A 12,027-nucleotide genomic window follows, 5' to 3' on the forward strand; every position below is an offset into this window, starting at 1 on the left:
TCTCTTTCTTTTCCTTCTTCTTTTCTTTAACATCGTATTTTTGAAATTCTAAACACTACTCTAGATTTTTAATTTTTGCTTTTATGTATTTGTTACCAATTTTGTACCTTTAAGAACCCAATCTTCAGGACCCATTTTTCACTAGGGAGCGAGATTACTGGCTTGACTGCTCTCTCTCCCTTTGGACTCTCCTTTTTCTCCACCAGGTCACCTATGTCTCCTCCCTAACCCCTCTCTACTCTACCCAATTCTGTGAGTTTCTGTGTGTTCCAGACGGTGGAGAACACTTAGGGAACTGACTACTGGCTGAATCTGTCTCCCTCCTTTTCATTCCCCCCTTTTATCCTTCTGGCCACCTCTGTCTCCTTCCTCCTTCTTCTCTTCTCTGTATAACTCCGTGAACATCTCTGAGTGGTCCAGTTGTGGAGTGCACATAAGGAAGTGACTACTGGCTACCCCACTCTCTCCACTATTGATTCCACCTCATCTCATTTGGGTCACCTCTAACTCCCTCCTCCCTCTTCTCTTCTCCATGTAACGCTGTGAACCTCTCTGAGTGACCCTCACAGTAGAGAAACTTTTCATCTTTAACGTAGATGTTTTATCAATGGTGCTGTATAGAAGGAGAAGTTTTGAAACTACTGTAAAAATAAGACCGATAACTGGAAGCAGGAGGCTGAAGTCCAAACCCTGACTCCAGGGAACTCCTGACTCCAAGGAATATTAATTGACAGGAGCTCATCAAACGCCTCCATACCGACACTGAAACCAAGCACCACACAAGGGCCAACAAGTTCCAGGGCAAGACATACCAAGCAACTTCTCCAGCAACAAAGGAACACAGCCCTGAGCTTCAAAATACAAGCTGCCCAAAGTCACCCCAAAACCATAGACATCTCATAACTCATTACTGGACATTTCATTGCACTCCAGAGAGAAGAAATACAGCTCCACCCACCAGAACACCGACACAAGCTTCCCTAACCAAGAAACCTTGACAAGCCACCTGTACAAACCCACACACAGCGAGGAAATGCCACAATAAAGAGAACTCCACAAACTGCAAGAATACAGAAAGGACACCCCAAACTCAGCAATTTAAACAAGATGAAGAGACAGAGGAATACCCAGCAGATAAAGGAACAGGATAAATGCCCACCAAACCAAACAAAAGAGGAAGAGATAGGGAATCTACCTGATAAAGAATTCCGAATAATGATAGTGAAATTGATCCAAAATCTTGAAATTAAAATGGAATCACAGATAAATATCCTGGAGACAAGGATTGAGAAAATGAAAGAAAGGTTTAACAAGGACCTAGAAGAAATAAAAAAGAGTCAATATATAATGAATAATGCAATAAATGAAATTAAAAACACTCTGGAGGCAACAAATAGTAGAATAACAGAGGCAGAAGATAGGATTAGTGAATTAGAAGATAGAATGCTAGAAATAAATGAATCAGAGAGGATAAAAGAAAAACGAATTAAAAGAAATGAGGACAATCTCAGAGACCTCCAGGACAATATTAAACGCTACAACATTCGAATCATAGGGGTTCCAGAAGAAGAAGACAAAAAGAAAGACCATGAGAAAATACTTGAGGAGATAATAGTTGAAAACTTCCCTATAATGGGGAAGGAAATAATCACCCAAGTCCAAGAAGCCCAGAGAGTCCCAAACAGGATAAACCCAAGGCGAAACACCCCAAGACACATATTAATCAAATTAACAAAGATCAAACACAAAGAACAAATATTAAAAGCAGCAAGGGAAAAACAACAAATAACACACAAGGGAATTCCCATAAGGATAACAGCTGATCTTTCAATAGAAACTCTTCAAGCCAGGAGGGAATGGCAAGACATACTTAAAATGATGAAAGAAAATAACCTACAGCCCAGATTATTGTACCCAGCAAGGATTTCATTCAAGTATGAAGGAGAAATCAAAAGCTTTTCAGACAAGCAAAAGCTGAGAGAATTCTGCACCACCAAAGCAGCTCTCCAACAAATACTAAAGGATATTCTCTAGACAGGAAACACAAAAACGGTGTATAAATTCGAACCCAAAACAATAAAGTAAATGGCAATGGGATCATACTTATCAGTAATTACCTTAAACGTAAATGGGTTGAATGCCCCAACCAAAAGACAAAGACTGGCTGAATGGATACAAAAACAAGACCCCTACATATGATGTCTACAAGAGACCCACCTCAAAACAGGGGACACATACAGACTGAAAGTGAAGGGCTGGAAAAAGATTTGCGATGCAAATAGGGACCAAAAGAAAGCAGGAGTAGCAATACTCATATCAGACAAAATAGATTTTAAAACAAAGGCTGTGAAAAGAGACAAAGAAGGTCACTACATAATGATCAAAGGATCAATCCAAGAAGAAGATATAACAATTATAAATATATATGCACCCAACATGGGATCACCACAGTATGTAAGACAAATGCTAACAAGTATGAAAGGAGAAATTAACAATAACACAATAATAGTGGGAGACTTTAATACCCCACTCACACCTATGGATAGATCAACTAAACAGAAAATTAACAAGGAAACACAAACTTTAAACGATACAATAGACCAGTTAGACCTAATTGATATCTATAGGACATTTCATCCCAAAACAATGAATTTCACCTTTTTCTCAAGCGCACATGGAACCTTCTCCAGGATAGATCACATCCTGGGCCATAAAGCTAGCCTTGGTAAATTCAAAAAACTAGAAATCATTCCAAGCATCTTTTCTGACCACAATGCAGTAAGATTAGATCTCAATTACAGGAGAAAAACTATTAAGAATTCCAACATATGGAGGCTGAACAACACGCTGCTGAATAACCAACAAATCACAGAAGAAATCAAAAAAGGAATCAAAATTTGCATAGAAACGAATGAAAATGAAAACACAACAACCCAAAACCTGTGGGACACTGTAAAAGCAGTCCTAAGAGGAAAGTTCATAGCAATACAGGCACACCTCAAGAAACAAGAAAAAAGTCAAATAAATAACCTAACTCTACACCTAAAGCAACTAGAAAAGGAAGAAATGAAGAACCCCAGGGTTAGTAGAAGGAAAGAAATCTTAAAATTAGGGCAGAAATAAATGCAAAGGAAACAAAAGAGACCATAGCAAAAATCAACAAAACCAAAAGCTGGTTCTTTGAAAGGATAAATAAAATTGACAAACCATTAGCCAGACTCATCAAGAAACAAAGGGAGAAAAATCAAATCAATAAAATTAGAAACGAAAATGGAGAGATCACAACAGACAACACAGAATTACAAAGGATCATAAGAGACTACTATCAACAATTATATGCCAGTAAAATGGACAACGAGGAAGAAATGGACAAATTCTTAGAAAAGTACAACTTTCCAAAACTCGACCAGGAAGAAATAGAAAATCTTAACAGACCCATCACAAGCATGGAAATTGAAACTGTAATCAAAAATCTTCCAGCAAACAAAAGCCCAGGTCCAGACGGCTTCACAGCTGAATTCTATCAAAAATTTAGAGAACAGCTAACACCTATCCTGCTCAAACTCTTCCAGAAAATTGCAGAGGAAGGTAAACTTCCAAACTCATTATATGAGGCCATCATCACCCTAATACCAAAACCTGACAAAGATCCCACAAAAAAAGAAAACTACAGGCCAATATCACTGATGAACATAGATGCAAAAATCCTTAACAAAATTCTAGCAATCAGAATCCAACGACACATTAAAAAGATCATACACCATGACCAAGTGGGCTTTATCCCAGGGATGCAAGGATTCTTCAATATCCGCAAATCAATCATTGTAATACACCACATTAACAAATTGAAAAATAAAAACCATATGATTATCTCAATAGATGCAGAGAAAGCCTTTGACAAAATTCAACACCCATTTATGATAAAAATTCTCCAGAAAGCAGGAATAGAAGGAACATACCTCAACATAATAAAAGCTATATATGACAAACCCACAGCAAACATTATCCTCAATGGTGAAAAATTGAAAGCATTTCCTCTAAAGTCAGGAACAAGACAAGGGTGCCCACTTTCACCATTACTATTCAACATAGTTTTGGAAGTTTTGGCCACAGCAATCAGAGCAGAAAAAGAAATAACAGGAATCCAAATTGGAAAAGAAGAAGTAAAACTCTCACTATTTGCAGATGACATGATCCTCTACATAGAAAACCCTAAAGACTCCACCAGAAAATTACTAGAACTAATCAATGAATATAGTAAAGTTGCAGGATATAAAATCAACACACAGAAATCCCTTGCATTCCTATACACTAATAATGAGAAAACTGAAAGAGAAATTCAGGAAACAATTCCATTCACCATTGCAACGGAAAGAATAAAATACTTAGGAATATATCTACCTAAAGAAACTAAAGACCTATATATAGAAAACTATAAAACACTGGTGAAAGAAATCAAAGAGGACACTAATAGATGGAGAAATATACCATGTTCATGGATTGGAAGAATCAATATAGTGAAAATGAGTATACTACCCAAAGCAATTTATAGATTCAATGCAATCCCTATCAAGCTACCAATGGTATTCTTCACAGAGCTAGAACAAATAATTTCACAATTTGTATGGAAATACAAAAAACCTCGAATAGCCAAAGCGATCTTGAGAAAGAAGAATGGAACTGGAGGAATCAACCTACCTGACTTCAGGCTCTACTACAAAGCCACAGTTATCAAGACAGTATGGTACTGGCACAAAGACAGAAATATAGATCAATGGAACAAAATAGAAAGCCCAGAGAAAAATCCACGCACATATGGACACCTTATCTTTGACAAAGGAGGCAAGAACATACAATGGATTAAAGACAATCTCTTTAACAAGTGGTGCTGGGAAATCTGGTCAACCACTTGTAAAAGAATGAAACTGGACCACTTTCTAACACCATACACAAAAATAAACTCAAAATGGATTAAAGATCTAAACGTAAGACCAGAAACTATAAAACTCCTAGAGGAGAACATAGGCAAAACACTCTCTGACATATATCACAGCAGGGTCCTCTATGACCCACCTCCCAGAATATTGGAAATAAAAGCAAAAATAAACAAATGGGACCTAATTAAACTTAAAAGCTTCTGCACATCAAAGGAAACTATTAGCAAGGTGAAAAGACAGGCTTCAGGATGGGAGAAAATAATAGCAAATGAAGCAACTGACAAACAACTAACCTCAAAAATATACAAGCAACTCCTACAGCTCAACTCCAGAAAAAAAATGACCCAATCAAAAAATGGGCCAAAGAACTAAATAGACATTTCTCCAAAGAAGATGTGCAGATGGCTAACAAACACATGAAAAGATGCTCAACATCACTCATTATCAGAGAAATGCAAATCAAAACCACTATGAGGTACCATTTCACACCAGTCAGAATGGCTGTGATCCAAAAGTCTACAAATAATAAATGCTGGAGAGGGTGTGGAGAAAAGGGAACCCTCTTACACTGTTGGTGGGAATGCAAACTAGTACAGCCACTATGGAGAACAATGTGGAGATTCCTTAAAAAACTGGAAATAGAACTGCCTTATGATCCAGCAATCCCACTGCTGGGCATACACACTGAGGAAACCAGAAGGGAAAGAGACACGTGTACCCCAATGTTCATCGCAGCACTGTTTATAATAGCCAGGACATGGAAGCAACCTAGATGTCCATCAGCAGATGAATGGATAAGAAAGCTGTCGTACATATACACAATGGAGTATTACTCAGCCATTAAAAAGAATACATTTGAATCAGTTCTAATGAGGTAGATGAAACTGGAGCCTATTATACAGAGTGAAGTAAGCCAGAAGGAAAAACACCAATACAGTATACTAACGCATATATATGGAATTTAGAAAGATGGTAACAATAACCCTGTGTACGAGACAGCAAAAGAGACGCTGATGTATAGAACAGTCTTATGGACTCTGTGGGAGAGGAAGAGGGTGGGAAGATTTGGGAGAATGGCATTGAAACATGTAAAATATCATGTATGAAACGAGATGCCAGTCCAGGTTCGATGCACGATACTGGATGCTTGGAGCTAGTGCACTGGGACGACCCAGAGGGATGGTATGGGGAGGGAGGAGGGAGGAGGGTTCAGGATGGGGAACGCGGGTATACCTGTGGCGGATTCATTTTGATATTTGGCAAAACTAATACAATTATGTAAAGTTTAAGAATAAAATAAAATTAAAAAAAAAAGAAAGAAAATGTTTGGAGATTATAGTTGAAAATTTCCCCAACATGGAAAAGGAAATTGTCAATCAAGTCCAAGAGGCACAGAGTCCCATACAGGATAAACCCAAGGAGAAACATGTCAAGACACATATAATCAAACTAACAAATACTAAACACAAAAAAGGAATATTAAAATCAGTAAGGGATAAGCAACAAGTAACATACAAGGGAAACCCCATATGCTTAACAGCTGAACTTTCAGCAGAAACTGCAGGCCAGAAAGGAATGGCAGGATATATTTAAAGTACTGAAAGGCAAAAATCTGCAACCAAGATTACTGTACCCAGCAAGGATCTCATTCAAAATTGATGGAAAAATAAAAAGCTTTTTGACAATCAAATAGCTATGAAGAGAAGAGAAGTGAAAAGCAAAGGAGAAAAGGAAAGATACAAGCATCTGAATGCAGAGTTCCAGGAATAGCAAGGAGAGATAAGAAAGCCTTCCTCAGTGATCAATGCAAAGAAATAGAGGAAAACAACAGAATGGGAAAGACTGGAGATCTCTTCAAGAAAATTAGAGACACCAAGGGAACATTTCATGAAAAGATGGGCTCAATAAAGGACAGAAATGGTATGGACCTAACAGAAGCAGAAGATACTAAGAAGAGGTGTCAAGAATACACAGAAGAACTGTACATAAAAGATCTTCACGACCAAGATAATCATGATGATGTGATCACTTACCTAGAGCCAGACATCCTGGAATGTGAAGTCAAGTGGGCCTTAGATAGCATCACTACGAACAAAGCTGGTGGAGGTGATGGAATTTCAGTAGAACTATTTCAAATCCTGGAAGATGATGCTGTGAAAGTGCTGCACTCAATATACCAGCAAATCTGGAAAACTCAGCAGTGGCCATAGGACTGGAAAAGGTCAGTTTTCATTACAATCCCAAAGAAAGGCAATCTTATAGAATGTTCAAACTACCACACAGTTGCACTCATCTCACACGCTAGTAAAGTAATGCTCAAGATTCTCCAAGCTAGGCTTCAGCAATACATGAACCATGAACTTCCAGATGTTCAAGCTGGTTTTAGAAAAGGCAGAGGAACCAGAGATCAAATTGCCAACATCCACTAGATCATGGAAAAAGCAAGAGAGTTCCAGAAAACCATCTATTTCTGCTTTATTGACTATGCCAAAGACTTTGACTGTGTGGATCACAATAAACTGTGGAAAATTCTGAAAGAGATGGGAATACCAGACCACCTGACCTGCCTCTTGAGAAACCTATATGCAGGTGAGGAGGCAACAGTTAGAACTGGACATGAAACAACAGACTGGTTCCAAATAGGAAAAGGAATACATCAAGGCTGTATACTGTCACCCTGCTTATTTAACTTATATGCAGAGTACATCATGAGAAACGCTGGGCTGGAAGAAGCACAAGCTGGAATCAAGATTTCTGGGAGAAATATCAATAACCTCAGATATGCAGATAACACCACCCTTATGGCAGAAAGTGAAGAGGAACTCAAAAGCCTCTTGATGAAAGTCAAAGTGGAGAGTGAAAAAGTTGGCTTAAACCTAAACATTCAGAAAATTAAGATCATGGCATCTGGTCCCATCACTTCATGGCAAATAGATGGGGAAACAGTGGAAACAGTGTCAGACTTTATTTTTTTGGGGCTCCAAAATCACTGCAGATGGTGACTGCAGCCATGAAATTAAAAGACGCTTACTCCTTGGAATGAAAGTTATGGCCAACCTAGATAGCATATTGAAAAGCACAGACATTACTTTGCCAACAAAAGTTCGTCTAGTCAAGGCTATGGTTTTGCCAGTGCGCATGTATGGATGTGAAAGTTGGACTGTGAAGAAAGCTGAGTGCCGAAGAATTGATGCTTTTGAACTGTGGTGTTGGAGAAGACTCTTGAGAGTCCCTTGGACTGCAAGGAGATCCAACCAGTCCATCCTAAAGGAGATCGGTCCTGGGTGTTCTTTGGAAGGACTGACGCTAAAGCCAAAACTCCAGTACTTTGGCCACCTCATGTGAAGAGTTGACTCATTGGAAAAGACTCTGATGCTGGGAGGGTTGGGGGCAGGAGAAGAAGGGGACGACAGAGGATGAGACGGTGGATGGCATCACCGACTCGATGGACAAGAGTTTGGGTGAACTCCGGCAGTTGGTGATGGACAGGGAGGCCTGGCGTGCTGCAATTCATGAGTTCGCAAAGAGTCGGACACGACTGAGTGACTGAACAGAACTGAGACAAGCAATAGTTAAGCGAATTCAGTACCACCAACCCAGCTTTAAAACAAACATTAAAGGGACTTAATATAGTCAAGAAATACAACAGAAGAAAAAAGATCTACAAAATCAACCGGAAACAATTAAGAAAATGACAATAGGGACATATATAAAAATAATTACCTTAAATGTAAATGGATTAAATGCTCCAACCAAAAGATACAGACTGGCTGAAAGGATACAAAAACAAGACCCAGATATAGGCTGTCTACAAGAAACCCACTTAAGATCTCAAGACATCTATGTGCTGAAAGTGAGAGGATGGAAAAATATATTCCATGCAAATGGGAAGCAAAAGAAAGCTGGACTAGCAATCCTCGTATCAGACAAAATAGACCTTAAAATAAAGATTACAAGAGATAAGGAAGGACACTTCCTAATAATTAAGGGATCAGTCCAAGAGGAAGACAGAACAATTATAAATATCTATGCACCCAACTTAGGAGCACCTCAATACATGAGACAAACACTAACAGACACGAAAGGAGAAATTGACAGTAACACAGTAATAGTAGGAGACTTTAACACCCCACTCACACCAATGGACAGATCATCAAAATAGAAGATTAATAAGGAAACACAAGTATTAAATAATACATTAGATGAGATGAATCTCAATATCTTCAGGACATTCCATCCAAATGCAGAATAATACACCTCCTTCTCAAGTGCACATGGAACATTCTCCAGGATAGACCACATCTTGGGTCACAAATCAAACCACAGTTAATTTAAGAAAACTTAAATGATATCAAACATCTTCTCTGACCTCAATGCTATGAGACTAAATATCAATTACAAGAAAAGAAAAAACTGTAAGAAATCAAACACATAGAGATTAAAAAACACGTTTCTAAATAACCAACAGGTTACTGAAGAAATCAAAAGGGAAATCAAAAAATTTCTAGAAACAAATGATAATGAAAACACGACAGCTCAAAACCTATGCAATGAAGCAAAAGCAATTCTAAGAGGGAAGTTTCATAGCAATACAATCCTACCTCAAGAAACAAGAAAAACATTGAATAGACAACCTAACTTTATACCTAAAACAACTGGAAAAAAGAACAAAAACCCCAAAAAATAAGTAGAAGGAAAGAAATCATAAAGATCCAAGCAGAAATAAATGAAAAAGAAATGAAATAAACAATAGTAATAAAACTAAAAGCTGGTTCTTTGAGAAGATAAACAAAATTGATAAACTTTTAGCCAGACTCATCAAGAAAAAAAGAGAGAAGAATCAAATCAACAAAATTATAAATGAAAAAAGAGAGGTTACAACAGACAATGCAGAAATACAAAGGATTATAAGAGACTATTATGAACAACTATATGGCAATAAAATAGATAACCTGGAAGAAATGGACAGAGTCTTAGAAAAGTTCAATCTTCCAAGACTGAACCAGGAAGAAATAAAAATTATGAACAACCCAATTACAAGCACTCAAATTGAAGCTGTGATCAAAAATCTCCCAAGAAACAAAAGCCCAGGACTAGACGGCTTCATAGGAGAATTCTATGAAACATTTAGAGAAGAGCTAGTGCTTATCCTTCTAAAACACTTTCAAAAAATTGCAGAGGAAGGAACAATTCCAAACTGATTCTACGAGGCTACCATCACCCTGATACCAAAACCAGACAAAGACAACACAGAAAAAGAAAACTACAGGCTAATAATATCACTGATGAACATAGATGCAAAAGTCCTCAACAAAATTTTAGCAAATAAAATTCAGCAACACATCAAAAAAACTCACACACTATGATCAAGTTGGGTTTATTCTACGGATGCAAGGATTCTTCAATATATGCAAAGCAATCAATGTGATACACCATATCAACAAATTGAAGGCTAAACACCATATGATAATCTCAGTAGATGCAGAAAAAGCCTTTGACAAAATTCAGCATCCATTTATGATAAGAACTCTTCAAATGATGGGCATAAAAGGAACCTACCTCAATATAGTAAAGGCCATATATGATAAACCTACAGCAAACATTATTCTCAATGGTGAAAAACTGAAAGCATTCTCCTTAAGATCAGGAACAAGACACGGGTGTCCACTTTCACCACTATTATTCAACATAGTTCTGGAAGTCCTAGTACAGCAATCAGAGAAGAAAAAGAAATAAAGGGAATCCAGACTGGAAAAGAAGAACTAAAGCTCTCACTGTTTGCAGATGACCTGATACTGTACATAGAAAACCCTAAAGATAGTATCAGAAGATTACTAGAGCTAATCAGTGAACTTAGCAAAGTTGCAGGAAATGAAATCAATACATAGGAATCACTTGCATTTCTATATACTAAGAATGAATAATCAGAAAGGGAAATTAAGGACTCAATCCCATTCACCATTGCAACAAAAAGAATTAAATATCTAGGAAAAAACCTATCTAAAAAGAACTGTACACAGAAATTATAAGACATTAATGAAAGAAATCAAAGATGACATAAACAGATGGAGACATATTCCATGTTCTTGGGTAGGAAAAATCAATACTGTGAAAATGACTATACTACCAAATGCAATCTACAGATTTAATGCAATCCCTATCAAATTACCAATGGCATTTTTCACAGAACTACAACAACAACAACAATGACAACAAAATCACAATTCATATAGAAAAACAAAAGACCCCTAATAGTTAAAGCAGTCTTAAGAAAGAAGAATGGAGCTGGAGGAATCAACCTTCCTGACTTCAGATTACACTGCAAAGCTACAGTCATCAAGAGACTATGGTACTGGCACAAAAACAGAAATATATACCAATGGAACAACATAGAAAGCCAAGAAATAAACCCATGCACCTATGGGTACCTTATTTTTGACCTTATTTTTGAAAGAATATACAGTAAAGCAAAGACAGCCTCTTCAATAAATGGTCCTGGGAAAACTGGACAGCTACATGTAAAAGGATGAAATTAGAATACTTCCTAACACTATACACAAAGATAAACTCAAAATGAATTAGAGACCTAAATGTAAGACCAGAAACTATAAAACTCTTATAGGAATACATAGGCAGAACAGTCTATGACATAAATCAAAGCAAGATCCTCTATGACCCACCTCCTAGAGTAATGGAAATAAAAACAAAAGTAAACAAGTGGGACCTAATTAAACTTAAAAGCCTTGCACAGCAAAGGAAACTATAATCAAGGTGAAAAGACAACCTAGACTTGGTTGACTAGGAGACTAGGAGAAATAATAGCAAATGAAACAACTGACAATGGATTAATTTTCAAAATATATAAACAGCTCATACAACTGAATACCAGAAAAACAAACAACCCAATGAAAAAGTGGGGGAAAGACCCAAAAAGACATTTCTCCAAAGAAGACATAACAGATGGCTAACAAACGCATGAAAAGACTCTCAACATCACTCATTATTAGAGAAATGCAAATCAAAACTACAATGAGATATCACCTCACACCATTCAGAATGGCCATCATCAAAAATTCTACAAATGATAAAT

The sequence above is a fragment of the Bos indicus genome, chromosome 4, assembly GCF_029378745.1.
Source record: "Bos indicus isolate NIAB-ARS_2022 breed Sahiwal x Tharparkar chromosome 4, NIAB-ARS_B.indTharparkar_mat_pri_1.0, whole genome shotgun sequence".
NCBI lineage: Eukaryota > Metazoa > Chordata > Mammalia > Artiodactyla > Bovidae > Bos > Bos indicus.